This window comes from Hippocampus comes, unplaced genomic scaffold (genome assembly GCF_001891065.2).
Source record: "Hippocampus comes isolate QL1 unplaced genomic scaffold, H_comes_QL1_v1.1 scaffold78, whole genome shotgun sequence".
Taxonomy (NCBI): domain Eukaryota; kingdom Metazoa; phylum Chordata; class Actinopteri; order Syngnathiformes; family Syngnathidae; genus Hippocampus; species Hippocampus comes.
Genome location: NW_017805798.1, coordinates 1261867 through 1268417, shown reverse-complemented (window position 1 = coordinate 1268417; position 6551 = coordinate 1261867). Strand labels below are relative to the sequence as shown.

The following is a 6551-nucleotide window of genomic DNA, read 5'->3' as shown; positions in this document are numbered from 1 at the left end:
CACTTAACACTCCCCTACCGGGAATTCCCCGTCCTATCTGATTGTCTCATCTCTCACTCTGAGCCAAAAGTGCCAATGGGAATGACGTCACATATACAGAGCTGAACACTGAAGATTTTTCTCTTGCATTTTTTTTTTAACGCTACGAATGTCTTTATTCACTTTTGCGGAGTTCAATTTGAACGCGGATGTTGTGTTTCGACGGGTAACAGGTGTCATCAGCTTCTTGAAGTCATACCACCTGATATTCATGAGACATTATCTCACCGTGCTCACAGCAAATTGTGAAATATTGTAGTGATGCCAAGTTTTTTTTTTTCCAGAATAAAAAAAGTCTTGGCATGTATAAATAAGCTTGTCAAATGATGTCAGGAGCGTGATGAGTGTACTGCAAAGTGAGCTGCATCTACCACTTGTGCTTTTGCTGCAGCTGTACTGCATCGTCACGGTGACCTGCACCGGCGACGCGGTCACGATGCTGCGGAAGAACCTCAAGTGCGCGGAGCTGGCCCTGAGTAATTTGGTTGCGGCCGAAAGGGATTATGTAAGTCACTTTCTAAACAGAGTGCGCGTGCATGAGTGAAAGGGGGATATTTGCAACAGAACACGGGGATATTTTTCAACGGATACGTTCACATATACTCAAGACTATGTCAGGTATTGTACCGTATACATATTTTTTTTTTATTCCCCCCCAAAATTCACATTTTATGAGAGAAGTTTTTTCAAGAAGAAAAAGTCAAATATTTTTGTGAAGAAGATCATGTATTTGAGAGAAAAGAGAATATTTTGTAGAAACAAATCGTTCACCCCCTTCCCCCGAAGGCAAAAAAAAAAAATCTAACATTTCTGGGAGAAAAAATTGGTGTGATATTGAGAAAAGAATGTTGTATTCTTCCAAGGGAAAAAAATTGGGGGGAAATGGTTATTTTTGAGAATAAAGGTCAAGTTATTTTAAGGAAAAAAGCATTTTTGGAAAAAAGGAGGGGGAATTTTTGAGGAAAACTAATATATCTTTTCAAGAAACTACTTCCAGATAGAATGTCATCGATTTTCTCATTTTTTCTCAATGTTTCGGTGATCGCTGCCAGTCACATTTACTCTTCCTATCTCCATGCACACTGAAAATGATGGGTTGCTGTGAATTTTCTGCAGATTAGGTTGATTTGACCCTAGATCGAGTTAAATGTTGACCCGGGATAGTTTTTCTTACCCCTTTTTGGATCAAAATCTTGGCCCGACCCAACATGCTGGGTCAAATCCTCAACGGCGTACATTGGGTATAAATAAACCCGCACTGGTTCGTTGTTTCAATAGGGATTTTTCACTTTGTTTTTAATTTTCTTCCGTGATGGACCGTGAAGTCGTTCTCCTTGTTTTCCTGCTTTCTATGACAATGGACAGTTCCAACGTTTTTGTGTGTGTGTGACACTCTAACCTCTGGTGTCCAGGTGCAGCACATTTTCCACGGGAACCCGCCGCCGAAATACAGGTGGAAATCCTTGGATGGAATCACCATCCCGGTGGGGAACAGCAGCGCCGAAGTCAGAGACGCGGTGTGCTCCATCAGTGACTACTTGGAGCGACAAATTCCGGCCATCGTCGGGAATGTGACTCGCCAGCACCGCAACCAGTTGCAGTCCAACGTCACGGCCTTTTACAACCAATTCAAGGCGGCCGTGGAGCTGACGGCGCACCAACTAAATGCAAGCGCCGATGGCGCGTTCCCAGAATGCCGTCGATCAATCGACAGCAGGCACATTTATGAGTTGAAGAGACTTGGCTTTCGCATTATCTACTACACCCGAACATGGGTGGAGGATTTCACCAGTTCTCAGCCCAGGTGTGATTAGTCTGATGAAGGAACTTTTCACTTGACTGACTACTACCTACTAAGATACAGAAAACATAGCTGTGTTTTATTTTATTCTATTCTATTTTATTTGATCTATGCAGTATGTATTTATTTATTCTAACACTTATTCACAATGTTTTCATGTATTTCATTTCAAGTTGAAATAAAGTGTTCGGAACATTCCTAACACAAGCAACCCAACTGCACCAGGTTTCACAGAGGGCTGGCATTTTACGGCCCGCGGCCCGGCTCTTACTGCGCTCCAACAAGAGTTGCTTGGAATTAAGAAAATAAAAGCTACAGTACTTTCAAAATTTGGGATGAGGCATGTATGTTGAGTTGCGGCCAGGCTCTTCCAGGCCTCGGAATAGTTGCTTGGAATTAAGAAAATAAAAACTACTTTCAAAAAATTTGGGATACTGTAGTGCGTGGACTAAAACAGCAGTAGTTTTACTTTGAAACACGTTTACGCTGTTCGTGCGTCGTTTACGCACAGGTGCTGTCATCGAGTCCACTTGTTTAGCAACAAGTCACGGCAATGGTAACCCATCAAAATGTCCGCCTATACCCCCAAAAACCGAAGGTGGGCGCTGAATGCCGTGGTTTCAAGAAAATACGGACTGTTAAATATTTATTTACTGAAATCAAGGTTAAACCCGTGTGTGTAGTTTGTGGTGAGCCGGTCGCCGTCTTGAAGGAGGATAACGTGAGTCGGCATTACGAGTCGAAAAAAATCATTCGACAGAGGCCGGGGGAGCGCGGTTATCCGAACAACAAGGCGATTTTACCAAGCTACCGGGAAGCAGTAAACAGAGGCAGCTTTCTGATAGCCTACAACATCGTGAAGAACACGAAGCCATTTTTCGGACGGGGGAATTCGTCCAAGAGTGCTTGGTGGACTCTACAGCGCCAATATGTTCGGGGCAAGAAAAGAAATTCAACAAGTCCAGACTTTCTCTTACTGATGAGCATCTGTAATGTACAGGAAATTTGAGGGGATTTCAAATTTCAACAGTACTGACACACAAACACACACACGCAATAAAAAAATGATGGGGGTGTGTAGGTGTTGTATTTTTCAGTGGAAGCTGACGTTATTGTGTAACAGACTAATTGTGTACAAAGACCACAGCATTGCAGAACACGTTTGGAGCCTGCACTCTCCCCCAAGAACAGCGATAAAAGAATAAAAAATAAAATAAAAAGTCCATACACGGGTAAACAAATTTGTCAAGTGGACAGCGCCTGAGGACACTCGCATAAAGGTGGAAGATCACTCATAGGAATCGTACCACAATGGATCGTTTGGTCTTCAGAAGGTCCCTGAAGACGATACGCGATGAAGGCGGTTGACCTTCAAAAACATGACAAGGCACCGTTGTCTTCAAGGGGTCCATGAAGACAATACACCATGATGGATTTTGTCAGCAAAAAGTTTGCTCGAGGTAAAACAATCCATTTTGTCCTTGAAATTTGTAGGGGGGTAAAACGCGATTGCTTTTCGTCATCAAAAAGTTTGTCAACCGTCAAAAATGATCATGCTGTGAGTCATCAGGAAGTTTGTACACCAGGACAATGCATTTCGACATCAAAAACTTTGCCGTAGATAAAACACAATGGATTTTGTCAACAAAAAGTTTGCTGAAGGTAGAACATGATGCATTGGGTCATTTAAAAAAAAAATCCATGACCATGCATTGTTCCATCTCCAAAAATATTGAGGACAACATGACAATAGATCAAGGAAGTTGTTGAAGAGGAAATGTGACCATCCATTTTTCTGATCAACAGGGTTGTTGAGAACAACAAAAGAAAAGACAAAAAAAAAAAAACCTTGTGTAATCAAAACATTTGATCAAGACGAAACATGCCAGCGGACTTTGGCATCCAAAAGTTTGTTCAAGACAAAACCCGCTCAACTTTTTTCAGTGCACAAAAAGGCATCAAGGACAAAACATGACAATGCATACTTTTGTGATAAAGCAAAAAAAAAATGTTGAGTACAAAACATGATCCTGCACTGTTTTATGACCAACCATGTGAAAGACATCATGTCGTGATTAAATAAGAATTGTCACCCAAAAGAAAAAAAAAAGCACAACCCCTGGATTTTGTTGGTGACAAAACCCGTTGAAGACAAAGACGACGCGCCGTTGTTTTGTCATCCACCATGCAGAGGACCAAAAATGGTGATGCAAACGGTTGACGACAAAACGGGCCACGGGCTGCATCCTGCTCACAAATGTTGAGGACAAAGCACGGCACGGCGCGGCCTTCTTCCCTGATTAAAAACGTGCATCCTGCTCACAAATGTTGAGGACAAAGCACGGCGCGGCCTTCTTCCCTGATTAAAAACGCTAAGGCCAAAACGTGACACTGCGTGAGTTCATGACATTTGTTGCAAGAGAACAACGCCGCAGTGTGCGATGTGGTGACCAAAACACTTTGGTGAAGACAACAAAATGCGACACTGTTTCACGCGCTCACCGGCGCTGACCTGAGATCCCGACAAAGAACGTGATGTTGATGGAGAAAAAAACTGTACACACACACACACACACACGCACGCACGCACACAAATAGAAAGGTGAGGACAAAAATAATCCATACAGTTAATATACAGTGGCATGAAAAAGTATTTTCCTCCTAAAATTCTTATTTTGGTCGTTTCTCCACTTGAATATTTTGGATGATCAAACAAATGTACAAACAGGAAATGCAGTTTTAAAATTGGGATTCTGTTTATGTCGGAAAAAAAAATGAAAACACAATTCCAAGCTACCTGCTGGCCCTTGTGTGGAAAAAGGAATCGTTTCAAAACAGCATTTGATGTTTACTTTGACATCTTTGATATCGACATGTACTTGATGAACGACAATATTAAAGTGAGGAAACAATGCAAAAGAAAAAAGAAGCCAACTACTTTTTCGCTGCACTGTACACATTTAAAGAGACGAGTGAACAATCCGTGTGTTTTATTGCCATTTCGGTGAAGCTCCCTATGAGGGCTGGAGGTTATGTCGCTCACCAGAAAAGGGCCGAGTAAGCAAAATGCGAGAGGGACGGAAGCGGGTAAAAAAAAAACCCTGCTACATTCTGGTGTCAAGCTTTATGAGGAAAAACAAACGTAGCAAAAGATTTCCCTTTTGAATGCAAACTGCTTTCAAGGTTGTTCATAATAACCCGGGCCGAGGCAAACATGCTGCTTTCTCTGTTTCTGTGTCACTCAAGTAATACATTAAAAAAAAAAAATCATTATGGCACAGATGACAATGGAAAGCCTCGGGTGCTCTATTTTCGTACACAGGCGCACGCGTGCTCGATGTAAGAACTGGTGCGTCTTCATTTTTGTGCCAGGGGGAAGTCGAGTTGACGGGGTTTGGTAATTTGGCTTGACATCGCAGGGAATTATGCCGTTTTCCATTACAAGTCCACCGTGCTGCCGACAATTTGGCGACGGAAAGTAAACTCGATTTTAGACCGGGTGAAACCGGGTCTAAGTTGTGGCGCAGGTGGCGTAACACAATTTTGGTGGATTTGATCCAGGTGCAGGCCGACAAATTCTGTATATGTGCGGTGGATGTCATCAAAATCCTTTTGTAAATCCATACCTGTCAACGTTTACGTTTTCCCCGTATTTTATACGTTATTTTTTTATCGTTTCAAATCATGTACGGCGTATTACAACTTTTTAAAAACCAAACAAACAAACAATTGTGAACTGATCTCACAAAGACCATTTTGGCTCAAATCCAGATGGTCTCACCTGCTGATAGCCAACGACAATACTGTCGTCGATCGCCACTATTGTCACGGCAAACCAGCAAAAGTATCCTCAATCGTATATTTTTTTTCATCGCTGCATACGGTCGGATTGATTAAGCATGATGTGCGCATGCACGGTAAGCCGTTGTACGGGTTTATGTTGCTTTGTAAGGGGAATCGTAATCATTTATAAGGGCAGGTATTAGCCGAGGTTGACAGGTATGTAAATCTGACACAACCAAACCCTGTGAATCATTGTAGAACTCAATCAACCAAATGAATTATGAATTTTACATCCTCCAAAATGGAAGATCTTCTTGCAATTCCTTCTAAACATACTTTGCGCGAGCCGACCTTCTGCACGGACTCCAACGAGTCCGTTAGGCTTTCGCCAAGTCGACCGCGTGCCTCTCCTGGAATGGGAACGAGGGGGAAGCCGCTTCGATTGGCTGGGAAGCACGGCGGCTATGTTCAGTCCCACAACGGCGCAAACATCCATTTCAAACTGCGCACCTCAACAAAAAGGCCAAGTAAAAAGAAAACTCCGCCCACGAGCACAGTGAGACTGCATTTCACACTCGACCGGAGCTGGGAACAAAAACGGAGCCCTCGGGGTGTGAAAAGACGAAGATGAGTTCAGTCCTCCATGATGATGATGAGGAGGAGGAAGAGGATCGTCATCAGATGGCCTGAGAAGGTGTGAAATGACGAAGATGAGTTCAGTCCTCCATGATGATGATGAGGAGGAGGAAGAGGATCGTCATCAGATGGCCTGAGAGCAAGGCTCCACGTCGGCGTGCCTCAGGGCCTGGATGGCTTCTTCGGGCAAGCGGGAAGGGTCACTGAGGATGGACGTGCTGGTGCTCAACTGGCAAAGGCTGCTGCTGACCACTGAGACACACACACACACACACACACACACAAGCACACA

General features: G+C 43.3%; 1 long non-coding RNA gene across 1 annotated transcript; it reads right to left on the bottom strand.

Annotated features, from left to right (window-relative positions):
- Positions 1-2900: 2900 nt before the first annotated feature.
- LOC109525184 (uncharacterized) lies at positions 2901-5718 on the bottom strand. Its single transcript, XR_002170089.1, has 2 exons — positions 4149-5718; positions 2901-4080 (listed from the first exon to the last, which is right to left on the bottom strand). It is a non-coding gene; the product is annotated as an uncharacterized LOC109525184 (long non-coding RNA).
- Between the last annotated feature and the right edge of the window lie 833 nt (positions 5719-6551).